General features: G+C 44.8%; 31 non-coding genes across 31 annotated transcripts; all 31 read right to left on the bottom strand.

Annotated features, from left to right (window-relative positions):
* Positions 1 to 50: 50 nt before the first annotated feature.
* Positions 51 to 169, bottom strand: LOC148558120 (5S ribosomal RNA). The gene has a single exon (XR_015890019.1). It is a non-coding gene; the product is annotated as a 5S ribosomal RNA (ribosomal RNA).
* A 215-nt stretch (positions 170 to 384) lies between these two features.
* On the bottom strand, positions 385 to 503 carry LOC148558119 (5S ribosomal RNA). Its single transcript, XR_015889421.1, has one exon. It is a non-coding gene; the product is annotated as a 5S ribosomal RNA (ribosomal RNA).
* Positions 504 to 700: 197 nt separating this feature from the next.
* Positions 701 to 819, bottom strand: LOC148558118 (5S ribosomal RNA). Its single transcript, XR_015891485.1, has one exon. It is a non-coding gene; the product is annotated as a 5S ribosomal RNA (ribosomal RNA).
* A 235-nt stretch (positions 820 to 1054) lies between these two features.
* LOC148558117 (5S ribosomal RNA) lies at positions 1055 to 1173 on the bottom strand. The gene has a single exon (XR_015888867.1). It is a non-coding gene; the product is annotated as a 5S ribosomal RNA (ribosomal RNA).
* Positions 1174 to 1392: 219 nt separating this feature from the next.
* Positions 1393 to 1511, bottom strand: LOC148558116 (5S ribosomal RNA). The gene has a single exon (XR_015889420.1). It is a non-coding gene; the product is annotated as a 5S ribosomal RNA (ribosomal RNA).
* Positions 1512 to 1708: 197 nt separating this feature from the next.
* On the bottom strand, positions 1709 to 1827 carry LOC148558115 (5S ribosomal RNA). The gene has a single exon (XR_015891474.1). It is a non-coding gene; the product is annotated as a 5S ribosomal RNA (ribosomal RNA).
* Positions 1828 to 2034: 207 nt separating this feature from the next.
* LOC148558114 (5S ribosomal RNA) lies at positions 2035 to 2153 on the bottom strand. Its single transcript, XR_015890017.1, has one exon. It is a non-coding gene; the product is annotated as a 5S ribosomal RNA (ribosomal RNA).
* Positions 2154 to 2362: 209 nt separating this feature from the next.
* LOC148558113 (5S ribosomal RNA) lies at positions 2363 to 2481 on the bottom strand. Its single transcript, XR_015890138.1, has one exon. It is a non-coding gene; the product is annotated as a 5S ribosomal RNA (ribosomal RNA).
* Positions 2482 to 2689: 208 nt separating this feature from the next.
* LOC148558112 (5S ribosomal RNA) lies at positions 2690 to 2808 on the bottom strand. The gene has a single exon (XR_015890137.1). It is a non-coding gene; the product is annotated as a 5S ribosomal RNA (ribosomal RNA).
* A 193-nt stretch (positions 2809 to 3001) lies between these two features.
* LOC148558111 (5S ribosomal RNA) lies at positions 3002 to 3120 on the bottom strand. The gene has a single exon (XR_015889034.1). It is a non-coding gene; the product is annotated as a 5S ribosomal RNA (ribosomal RNA).
* A 194-nt stretch (positions 3121 to 3314) lies between these two features.
* LOC148558110 (5S ribosomal RNA) lies at positions 3315 to 3433 on the bottom strand. The gene has a single exon (XR_015891463.1). It is a non-coding gene; the product is annotated as a 5S ribosomal RNA (ribosomal RNA).
* A 185-nt stretch (positions 3434 to 3618) lies between these two features.
* Positions 3619 to 3737, bottom strand: LOC148558109 (5S ribosomal RNA). The gene has a single exon (XR_015890367.1). It is a non-coding gene; the product is annotated as a 5S ribosomal RNA (ribosomal RNA).
* A 207-nt stretch (positions 3738 to 3944) lies between these two features.
* LOC148558108 (5S ribosomal RNA) lies at positions 3945 to 4063 on the bottom strand. Its single transcript, XR_015889326.1, has one exon. It is a non-coding gene; the product is annotated as a 5S ribosomal RNA (ribosomal RNA).
* A 203-nt stretch (positions 4064 to 4266) lies between these two features.
* On the bottom strand, positions 4267 to 4385 carry LOC148558107 (5S ribosomal RNA). Its single transcript, XR_015890016.1, has one exon. It is a non-coding gene; the product is annotated as a 5S ribosomal RNA (ribosomal RNA).
* A 209-nt stretch (positions 4386 to 4594) lies between these two features.
* On the bottom strand, positions 4595 to 4713 carry LOC148558106 (5S ribosomal RNA). Its single transcript, XR_015889981.1, has one exon. It is a non-coding gene; the product is annotated as a 5S ribosomal RNA (ribosomal RNA).
* Positions 4714 to 4935: 222 nt separating this feature from the next.
* Positions 4936 to 5054, bottom strand: LOC148558105 (5S ribosomal RNA). Its single transcript, XR_015891452.1, has one exon. It is a non-coding gene; the product is annotated as a 5S ribosomal RNA (ribosomal RNA).
* Positions 5055 to 5248: 194 nt separating this feature from the next.
* Positions 5249 to 5367, bottom strand: LOC148558104 (5S ribosomal RNA). The gene has a single exon (XR_015891440.1). It is a non-coding gene; the product is annotated as a 5S ribosomal RNA (ribosomal RNA).
* Positions 5368 to 5552: 185 nt separating this feature from the next.
* Positions 5553 to 5671, bottom strand: LOC148558103 (5S ribosomal RNA). Its single transcript, XR_015890366.1, has one exon. It is a non-coding gene; the product is annotated as a 5S ribosomal RNA (ribosomal RNA).
* A 203-nt stretch (positions 5672 to 5874) lies between these two features.
* Positions 5875 to 5993, bottom strand: LOC148558102 (5S ribosomal RNA). The gene has a single exon (XR_015891429.1). It is a non-coding gene; the product is annotated as a 5S ribosomal RNA (ribosomal RNA).
* A 194-nt stretch (positions 5994 to 6187) lies between these two features.
* LOC148558101 (5S ribosomal RNA) lies at positions 6188 to 6306 on the bottom strand. Its single transcript, XR_015889033.1, has one exon. It is a non-coding gene; the product is annotated as a 5S ribosomal RNA (ribosomal RNA).
* A 193-nt stretch (positions 6307 to 6499) lies between these two features.
* Positions 6500 to 6618, bottom strand: LOC148558100 (5S ribosomal RNA). Its single transcript, XR_015891418.1, has one exon. It is a non-coding gene; the product is annotated as a 5S ribosomal RNA (ribosomal RNA).
* A 185-nt stretch (positions 6619 to 6803) lies between these two features.
* On the bottom strand, positions 6804 to 6922 carry LOC148558099 (5S ribosomal RNA). Its single transcript, XR_015890365.1, has one exon. It is a non-coding gene; the product is annotated as a 5S ribosomal RNA (ribosomal RNA).
* Positions 6923 to 7131: 209 nt separating this feature from the next.
* On the bottom strand, positions 7132 to 7250 carry LOC148558098 (5S ribosomal RNA). Its single transcript, XR_015891407.1, has one exon. It is a non-coding gene; the product is annotated as a 5S ribosomal RNA (ribosomal RNA).
* Positions 7251 to 7460: 210 nt separating this feature from the next.
* Positions 7461 to 7579, bottom strand: LOC148558097 (5S ribosomal RNA). Its single transcript, XR_015889325.1, has one exon. It is a non-coding gene; the product is annotated as a 5S ribosomal RNA (ribosomal RNA).
* Positions 7580 to 7782: 203 nt separating this feature from the next.
* Positions 7783 to 7901, bottom strand: LOC148558096 (5S ribosomal RNA). The gene has a single exon (XR_015890015.1). It is a non-coding gene; the product is annotated as a 5S ribosomal RNA (ribosomal RNA).
* Positions 7902 to 8115: 214 nt separating this feature from the next.
* On the bottom strand, positions 8116 to 8234 carry LOC148558095 (5S ribosomal RNA). The gene has a single exon (XR_015888770.1). It is a non-coding gene; the product is annotated as a 5S ribosomal RNA (ribosomal RNA).
* Positions 8235 to 8474: 240 nt separating this feature from the next.
* Positions 8475 to 8593, bottom strand: LOC148558094 (5S ribosomal RNA). The gene has a single exon (XR_015891397.1). It is a non-coding gene; the product is annotated as a 5S ribosomal RNA (ribosomal RNA).
* Positions 8594 to 8798: 205 nt separating this feature from the next.
* Positions 8799 to 8917, bottom strand: LOC148558093 (5S ribosomal RNA). Its single transcript, XR_015888866.1, has one exon. It is a non-coding gene; the product is annotated as a 5S ribosomal RNA (ribosomal RNA).
* Positions 8918 to 9131: 214 nt separating this feature from the next.
* LOC148558092 (5S ribosomal RNA) lies at positions 9132 to 9250 on the bottom strand. The gene has a single exon (XR_015889419.1). It is a non-coding gene; the product is annotated as a 5S ribosomal RNA (ribosomal RNA).
* A 199-nt stretch (positions 9251 to 9449) lies between these two features.
* Positions 9450 to 9568, bottom strand: LOC148558091 (5S ribosomal RNA). Its single transcript, XR_015890146.1, has one exon. It is a non-coding gene; the product is annotated as a 5S ribosomal RNA (ribosomal RNA).
* Positions 9569 to 9774: 206 nt separating this feature from the next.
* Positions 9775 to 9893, bottom strand: LOC148558090 (5S ribosomal RNA). Its single transcript, XR_015889987.1, has one exon. It is a non-coding gene; the product is annotated as a 5S ribosomal RNA (ribosomal RNA).
* Between the last annotated feature and the right edge of the window lie 5 nt (positions 9894 to 9898).

The raw sequence follows: 9898 nt of genomic DNA, 5'->3' as shown, positions 1-9898 counted from the left end.
TAAGCACGACGTAAAAAAAAAAAAAAAAAAAAAAAAAAAAAAAAAAAAAAGAGGTGTAACACGAGGACTTCCCAGGAGGTCACCCATCCTAGTACTACTCTCGCCCAAGCACGCTTAACTGCGGAGTTCTGATGGGATCCGGTGCATTAGTGCTGGTATGATCGCACCTATTATAATATGCGCACATAATTATCATATGCATGTCTCGCGACGTAGGGTAAGTCGAGTTGCAAATCCCTGCGGGGCCCGTGCGAGCTTGCCTAAAATCACGTCATTGAGACTCGCTTTAACTAAACTGTGCAAGATAGCGCCGTTTAAAGAACGAGGGTAAGCACGACGTAAAAAAAAAAAAAAAAAAAAAAAAAAAAAAAAAAAAAAAAAAAAGAGGTGCAAGACGAGGACTTCCCAGGAGGTCACCCATCCTAGTACTACTCCCGCCCAAGCACGCTTAACTGCGGAGTTCTGATGGGATCCGGTGCATTAGTGCTGGTATGATCGCACCTATTATAATATGCGCACATAATTATCATATGCGTGTCTTGCGACGTAGGGTAAGTCGAGCTGCGAATCCCTGCGGGGCCTGTGGGAGCTTGCCTAAAATCAGGTCATTGAGACTCGCTTTAGCTAAACTATTCAAGATAGTGCCGTTTAATGAACGAGCGTAGGCACGACGTATAAAAAAAAAAAAAAAAAAAAAAAAGAGGTGCAACACGAGGACTTCCCAGGAGGTCACCCATCCTAGTACTACTCTCGCCCAAGCACGCTTAACTGCGGAGTTCTGATGGGATCCGGTGCATTAGTGCTGGTATGATCGCACCTATTATAATATGCGCACATAATTATCATATGCATGTCTTGCGACGTAGGGTAAGTCGAGCTGCGAATCCCTGCGGGGCCTGTGGGAGCTTGCCTAAAATGAGGTCGTTGAGACTCGCTTTAGCTAAACTATTCAAGATAGCGCCGTTTAAAGAACGAGGGCAAGCACGACGTAAAAAAAAAAAAAAAAAAAAAAAAAAAAAAAAAAAAAAAAAAAAAAAAAAAAAAAAAAAAAAAAGAGGTGCAACACGAGGACTTCCCAGGAGGTCACCCATCCTAGTACTACTCCCGCCCAAGCACGCTTAACTGCGGAGTTCTGATGGGATCCGGTGAATTAGTGCTGGTATGATCGCACCTATTATAATATGCGCACATAATTATCATATGCATGTCTCGCGACGTAGGGTAAGTCGAGTTGCAAATCCCTGCGGGGCCCGTGCGAGCTTGCCCAAAATCAGGTCATTGAGACTCGCTTTAACTAAACTGTGCAAGATAGCGTCGTTTAAAGAACGAGGGTAAGCACGACGTAAAAAAAAAAAAAAAAAAAAAAAAAAAAAAAAAAAAAAAAAAAAAAAAGAGGTGCAAGACGAGGACTTCCCAGGAGGTCACCCATCCTAGTACTACTCCCGCCCAAGCACGCTTAACTGCGGAGTTCTGATGGGATCCGGTGCATTAGTGCTGGTATGATCGCACCTATTATAATATGCGCACATAATTATCATATGCGTGTCTTGCGACGTAGGGTAAGTCGAGCTGCGAATCCCTGCGGGGCCTGTGGGAGCTTGCCTAAAATCAGGTCATTGAGACTCGCTTTAGCTAAACTATTCAAGATAGTGCCGTTTAAAGAACGAGCGTAGGCACGACGCATAAAAAAAAAAAAAAAAAAAAAAAAGAGGTGCAACACGAGGACTTCCCAGGAGGTCACCCATCCTAGTACTACTCTCGCCCAAGCACGCTTAACTGCGGAGTTCTGATGGGATCCGGTGCATTAGTGCTGGTATGATCGCACCTATTATAATATGCGCACATAATTATCATATGCATGTCTTGCGACGTAGGGTAAGTCGAGCTGCGAATCCCTGCGGGGCCTGTGGGAGCTTGCCTAAAATCAGGTCATTGAGACTCGCTTTAGCTAAACTATTCAAGATAGCGCCGTTTAAAGAACGAGGGTAAGCACGACGTAAAAAAAAAAAAAAAAAAAAAAAAAAAAAAAAAAAAGAGGTGTAACACGAGGACTTCCCAGGAGGTCACCCATCCTAGTACTACTCTCGCCCAAGCACGCTTAACTGCGGAGTTCTGATGGGATCCGGTGCATTAGTGCTGGTATGATCGCACCTATTATAATATGCGCACATAATTATCATATGCATGTCTCGCGACGTAGGGTAAGTCGAGTTGCAAATCCCTGCGGGGCCCGTGCGAGCTTGCCTAAAATCACGTCATTGAGACTCGCTTTAACTAAACTGTGCAAGATAGCGCCGTTTAAAGAACGAGGGTAAGCACGACGTAAAAAAAAAAAAAAAAAAAAAAAAAAAAAAAAAAAAAAGAGGTGCAAGACGAGGACTTCCCAGGAGGTCACCCATCCTAGTACTACTCCCGCCCAAGCACGCTTAACTGCGGAGTTCTTATGGGATCCGGTGCATTAGTGCTGGTATGATCGCACCTATTATAATATGCGCACATAATTATCATATGCGTGTCTTGCGACGTAGGGTAAGTCGAGCTGCGAATCCCTGCGGGGCCCGTGCGAGCTTGCCTAAAATGAGGTCATTGAGACTCGCTTTAGCTAAACTATTTAAGATAGCGCCGTTTAAAGAACGAGGGTAAGCACGACGTAAAAAAAAAAAAAAAAAAAAAAAAAAAAAAAAAAAAAGAGGTGCAAGACGAGGACTTCCCAGGAGGTCACCCATCCTAGTACTACTCCCGCCCAAGCACGCTTAACTGCGGAGTTCTTATGGGATCCGGTGCATTAGTGCTGGTATGATCGCACCTATTATAATATGCGCACATAATTATCATATGCGTGTCTTGCGACGTAGGGTAAGTCGAGCTGCGAATCCCTGCGGGGCCCGTGCGAACTTGCCTAAAATGAGGTCATTGAGACTCGCTTTAGCTAAACTATTCAAGATAGCGCCGTTTAAAGAACGAGGGCAAGCACGACGTAAAAAAAAAAAAAAAAAAAAAAGAGGTGCAACACGAGGACTTCCCAGGAGGTCACCCATCCTAGTACTACTCTCGCCCAAGCACGCTTAACTGCGGAGTTCTGATGGGATCCGGTGAATTAGTGCTGGTATGATCGCACCTATTAAAATATGCGCACAAAATTATCATATGCATGTCTCGCGACGTAGGGTAAGTCGAGTTGCAAATCCCTGCGGGGCCCGTGGGAGCTTGCCTAAAATCAGGTCATTGAGACTCGCTTTAACAAAACTGTGCAAGATAGCGCCGTTTAAAGAACGAGGGTAAGCACGACGTAAAAAAAAAAAAAAAAAAAAAAAGAGGTGCAACACGAGGACTTCCCAGGAGGTCACCCATCCTAGTACTACTCTCGCCCAAGCACGCTTAACTGCGGAGTTCTGATGGGATCCGGTGCATTAGTGCTGGTATGATCGCACCTATTAAAATATGCGCACATAATTATCATATGCATGTCTTGCGACGTAGGGTAAGTCGAGCTGCGAATCCCTGCAGGGCCCGTGCGAGCTTGCCTAAAATGAGGTCATTGAGACTCGCTTTAGCTAAACTATTCAAGATAGTGCCGTTTAAAGAACGAGGGTAGGCACGACGTAAAAAAAAAAAAAAGAGGTGCAACACAAGGACTTCCCAGGAGGTCACCCATCCTAGTACTACTCTCGCCCAAGCATGCTTAACTGCGGAGTTCTGATGGGATCCGGTGCATTAGTGCTGGTATGATCGCACCTTTTATAATATGCGCACATAATTATCATATGCATGTCTTGCGACGTAGGGTAAGTCGAGCTGCGAATCCCTGCGGGGCCTGTGGGAGCTTGCCTAAAATCAGGTCATTGAGACTCGCTTTAGCTAAACTATTCAAGATAGTGCCGTTTAAAGAACGAGCGTAGGCACGACGTATTAAAAAAAAAAAAAAAAAAAAAAAAAAAAAAAAAGAGGTGCAACACGAGGACTTCCCAGGAGGTCACCCATACTAGTACTACTCTCGCCCAAGCACGCTTAACTGCGGAGTTCTGATGGGATCCGGTGCATTAGTGCTGGTATGATCGCACCTATTATAATATGCGCACATAATTATCATATGCATGTCTTGCGACGTAGGGTAAGTCGAGCTGCGAATCCCTGCGGGGCCTGTGGGAGCTTGCCTAAAATCAGGTCATTGAGACTCGCTTTAGCTAAACTATTCAAGATAGCGCCGTTTAAAGAACGAGGGTAAGCACGACGTAAAAAAAATAAAAAAAAAAAAAAAAAAAAAAAGAGGTGTAACACGAGGACTTCCCAGGAGGTCACCCATCCTAGTACTACTCTCGCCCAAGCACGCTTAACTGCGGAGTTCTGATGGGATCCGGTGCATTAGTGCTGGTATGATCGCACCTATTATAATATGCGCACATAATTATCATATGCAAGTCTCGCGATGTAGGGTAAGTCGAGTTGCGAAACCCTGCGGGGCCCGTGCGAACTTGCCTAAAATGAGGTCATTGAGACTCGCTTTAGCTAAACTATTCAAGATAGCGCCGTTTAAAGAACGAGGGTAAGCACGACGTAAAAAAAAAAAAAAAAAAAAAAAAAAAAAAAAAAAAAAGAGGTGCAAGACGAGGACTTCCCAGGAGGTCACCCATCCTAGTACTACTCCCGCCCAAGCACGCTTAACTGCGGAGTTCGGATGGGATCCGATGCATTAGTGCTGGTATGATCGCACCTATTATAATATGCGCACATAATTATCATATGCGTGTCTTGCGACGTAGGGTAAGTCGAGCTGCGAATCCCTGCGGGGCCCGTGCGAGCTTGCCTAAAATGAGGTCATTGAGACTCGCTTTAGCTAAACTATTCAAGATAGCGCCGTTTAAAGAACGAGGGTAAGCACGACGTAAAAAAAAAAAAAAAAAAAAAAAAAAAAAAAAAAAAAAAAAAAAAAAAAAAGAGGTGCAACACGAGGACTTCCCAGGAGGTCACCCATCCTAGTACTACTCTCGCCCAAGCACGCTTAACTGCGGAGTTCTGATGGGATCCGGTGCATTAGTGCTGGTATGATCGCACCTATTAAAATATGCGCACATAATTATCATATGCATGTCTCGCGATGTAGGGTAAGTCGAGTTGCGAAACCCTGCGGGGCCCGTGGGAGCTTGCCTAAAATCAGGTCATTGAGACTCGCTTTAACAAAACTGTGCAAGATAGCGCCGTTTAAAGAACGAGGGTAAGCACGACGTAAAAAAAAAAAAAAAAAAAAAAAGAGGTGCAACACGAGGACTTCCCAGGAGGTCACCCATCCTAGTACTACTCTCGCCCAAGCACGCTTAACTGCGGAGTTCTGATGGGATCCGGTGCATTAGTGCTGGTATGATCGCACCTATTAAAATATGCGCACATAATTATCATATGCATGTCTTGCGACGTAGGGTAAGTCGAGCTGCGAATCCCTGCGGGGCCCGTGCGAGCTTGCCTAAAATGAGGTCATTGAGACTCGCTTTAGCTAAACTATTCAAGATAGTGCCGTTTAAAGAACGAGGGTAGGCACGACGTAAAAAAAAAAAAAAGAGGTGCAACACAAGGACTTCCCAGGAGGTCACCCATCCTAGTACTACTCTCGCCCAAGCATGCTTAACTGCGGAGTTCTGATGGGATCCGGTGCATTAGTGCTGGTATGATCGCACCTTTTATAATATGCGCACATAATTATCATATGCATGTCTTGCGACGTAGGGTAAGTCGAGCTGCGAATCCCTGCGGGGCCCGTGCGAGCTTGCCTAAAATGAGGTCATTGAGACTCGCTTTAGCTAAACTATTCAAGATAGTGCCGTTTAAAGAACGAGCGTAGGCACGACGTAAAAAAAAAAAAAAAAAAAAAAAAAAAAAAAAGAGGTGCAACACGAGGACTTCCCAGGAGGTCACCCATCCTAGTACTACTCTCGCCCAAGCACGCTTAACTGCGGAGTTCTGATGGGATCCGGTGCATTAGTGCTGGTATGATCGCACCTATTATAATATGCGCACATAATTATCATATGCATGTCTTGCGACGTAGGGTAAGTCGAGCTGCGAATCCCTGCGGGGCCTGTGGGAGCTTGCCTAAAATGAGGTCATTGAGACTCGCTTTAGCTAAACTATTCAAGATAGCGCCGTTTAAAGAACGAGGGCAAGCACGACGTAAAAAAAAAAAAAAAAAAAAAAAGAGGTGCAACACGAGGACTTCCCAGGAGGTCACCCATCCTAGTACTACTCTCGCCCAAGCACGCTTAACTGCGGAGTTCTGATGGGATCCGGTGAATTAGTGCTGGTATGATCGCACCTATTAAAATATGCGCACAAAATTATCATATGCATGTCTCGCGACGTAGGGTAAGTCGAGTTGCAAATCCCTGCGGGGCCCGTGGGAGCTTGCCTAAAATCAGGTCATTGAGACTCGCTTTAACAAAACTGTGCAAGATAGCGCCGTTTAAAGAACGAGGGTAAGCACGACGTAAAAAAAAAAAAAAAAAAAAAAGAGGTGCAACACGAGGACTTCCCAGGAGGTCACCCATCCTAGTACTACTCTCGCCCAAGCACGCTTAACTGCGGAGTTCTGATGGGATCCGGTGCATTAGTGCTGGTATGATCGCACCTATTAAAATATGCGCACATAATTATCATATGCATGTCTTGCGACGTAGGGTAAGTCGAGCTGCGAATCCCTGCGGGGCCCGTGCGAGCTTGCCTAAAATGAGGTCATTGAGACTCGCTTTAGCTAAACTATTCAAGATAGTGCCGTTTAAAGAACGAGGGTAGGCACGACGTAAAAAAAAAAAAAAGAGGTGCAACACAAGGACTTCCCAGGAGGTCACCCATCCTAGTACTACTCTCGCCCAAGCATGCTTAACTGCGGAGTTCTGATGGGATCCGGTGCATTAGTGCTGGTATGATCGCACCTTTTATAATATGCGCACATAATTATCATATGCATGTCTTGCGACGTAGGGTAAGTCGAGCTGCGAATCCCTGCGGGGCCCGTGCGAGCTTGCCTAAAATGAGGTCATTGAGACTCGCTTTAGCTAAACTATTCAAGATAGTGCCGTTTAAAGAACGAGCGTAGGCACGACGTAAAAAAAAAAAAAAAAAAAAAAAAAAAAAAAAAAAAAAGAGGTGCAACACGAGGACTTCCCAGGAGGTCACCCATCCTAGTACTACTCTCGCCCAAGCACGCTTAACTGCGGAGTTCTGATGGGATCCGGTGCATTAGTGCTGGTATGATCGCACCTATTATAATATGCGCACATAATTATCATATGCATGTCTTGCGACGTAGGGTAAGTCGAGCTGCGAATCCCTGCGGGGCCTGTGGGAGCTTGCCTAAAATCAGGTCATTGAGACTCGCTTTAGCTAAACTATTCAAGATAGTGCCGTTTAAAGAACGAGCGTAGGCACGACGTATTAAAAAAAAAAAAAAAAAAAAAAAAAAAAAAAAAAAAGAGGTGCAACACGAGGACTTCCCAGGAGGTCACCCATACTAGTACTACTCTCGCCCAAGCACGCTTAACTGCGGAGTTCTGATGGGATCCGGTGCATTAGTGCTGGTATGATCGCACCTATTATAATATGCGCACATAATTATCATATGCATGTCTTGCGACGTAGGGTAAGTCGAGCTGCGAATCCCTGCGGGGCCTGTGGGAGCTTGCCTAAAATCAGGTCATTGAGACTCGCTTTAGCTAAACTATTCAAGATAGCGCCGTTTAAAGAACGAGGGTAAGCACGACGTAAAAAAAATAAAAAAAAAAAAAAAAAAAAAAAGAGGTGTAACACGAGGACTTCCCAGGAGGTCACCCATCCTAGTACTACTCTCGCCCAAGCACGCTTAACTGCGGAGTTCTGATGGGATCCGGTGCATTAGTGCTGGTATGATCGCACCTATTATAATATGCGCACATAATTATCATATGCAAGTCTCGCGATGTAGGGTAAGTCGAGTTGCGAAACCCTGCGGGGCCCGTGCGAACTTGCCTAAAATGAGGTCATTGAGACTCGCTTTAGCTAAACTATTCAAGATAGCGCCGTTTAAAGAACGAGGGTAAGCACGACGTAAAAAAAAAAAAAAAAAAAAAAAAAAAAAAAAAAAAAAAAAAAGAGGTGCAAGACGAGGACTTCCCAGGAGGTCACCCATCCTAGTACTACTCCCGCCCAAGCACGCTTAACTGCGGAGTTCGGATGGGATCCGGTGCATTAGTGCTGGTATGATCGCACCTATTATAATATGCGCACATAATTATCATATGCGTGTCTTGCGACGTAGGGTAAGTCGAGCTGCGAATCCCTGCGGGGCCCGTGCGAGCTTGCCTAAAATGAGGTCATTGAGACTCGCTTTAGCTAAACTATTCAAGATAGCGCCGTTTAAAGAACGAGGGTAAGCACGACGTAAAAAAAAAAAAAAAAAAAAAAAAAAAAAAAAAAAAAAAAAAAAAAAAAAAAAAAAAAAAAAAAAAAAAGAGGTGCAACACGAGGACTTCCCAGGAGGTCACCCATCCTAGTACTACTCTCGCCCAAGCACGCTTAACTGCGGAGTTCTGATGGGATCCGGTGCATTAGTGCTGGTATGATCGCACCTATTAAAATATGCGCACATAATTATCATATGCATGTCTCGCGATGTAGGGTAAGTCGAGTTGCGAAACCCTGCGGGGCCCGTGCGAACTTGCCTAAAATGAGGTCATTGAGACTCGCTTTAGCTAAACTATTCAAGATAGCGCCGTTTAAAGAACGAGGGCAAGCACGACGTAAAAAAAAAAAAAAAAAAAAAAAAAAAAAAAAAAGAGGTGCAACACGAGGACTTCCCAGGAGGTCACCCATCCTAGTACTACTCCCGCCCAAGCACGCTTAACTGCGGAGTTCTGATGGGATCCGGTGAATTAGTGCTGGTATGATCGCACCTATTATAATATGCGCACATAATTATCATATGCATGTCTCGCGACGTAGGGTAAGTCGAGTTGCAAATCCCTGCGGGGCCCGTGCGAGCTTGCCCAAAATCAGGTCATTGAGACTCGCTTTAACTAAACTGTGCAAGATAGCGCCGTTTAAAGAACGAGGGTAAGCACGACGTAAAAAAAAAAAAAAAAAAAAAAAAAAAAAAAAAAAAAAAAAAAGAGGTGCAAGACGAGGACTTCCCAGGAGGTCACCCATCCTAGTACTACTCCCGCCCAAGCACGCTTAACTGCGGAGTTCTGATGGGATCCGGTGCATTAGTGCTGGTATGATCGCACCTATTATAATATGCGCACATAATTATCATATGCGTGTCTTGCGACGTAGGGTAAGTCGAGCTGCGAATCCCTGCGGGGCCTGTGGGAGCTTGCCTAAAATCAGGTCATTGAGACTCGCTTTAGCTAAATTATTCAAGATAGTGCCGTTTAAAGAACGAGCGTAGGCACGACGTATAAAAAAAAAAAAAAAAAAAAAAAAAAGAGGTGCAACACGAGGACATCCCAGGAGGTCACCCATCCTAGTACTACTCTCGCCCAAGCACGCTTAACTGCGGAGTTCTGATGGGATCCGGTGCATTAGTGCTGGTATGATCGCACCTATTATAATATGCGCACATAATTATCATATGCATGTCTTGCGACGTAGGGTAAGTCGAGCTGCGAATCCCTGCGGGGCCTGTGGGAGCTTGCCTAAAATCAGGTCATTGAGACTCGCTTTAGCTAAACTATTCAAGATAGCGCCGTTTAAAGAACGAGGGTAAGCACGACGTAAAAAAAAAAAAAAAAAAAAAAAAAAAAAAAAAAAGAGGTGTAACACGAGGAATTCCCAGGAGGTCACCCATCCTAGTACTACTCTCGCCCAAGCACGCTTAACTGCGGAGTTCTGATGGGATCCGGTGCATTAGTGCTGGTATGATCGCACCTATTAT

This window comes from Arachis ipaensis, chromosome B6 (genome assembly GCF_059453495.1).
Source record: "Arachis ipaensis isolate K30076 ecotype BB chromosome B6, ASM5945349v1, whole genome shotgun sequence".
In the NCBI taxonomy this organism is placed as follows: Eukaryota; Viridiplantae; Streptophyta; class Magnoliopsida; order Fabales; family Fabaceae; genus Arachis; species Arachis ipaensis.
Note: the sequence above shows the minus strand (reverse complement) of the source record. Positions and strands in the feature narration are given on the sequence as shown.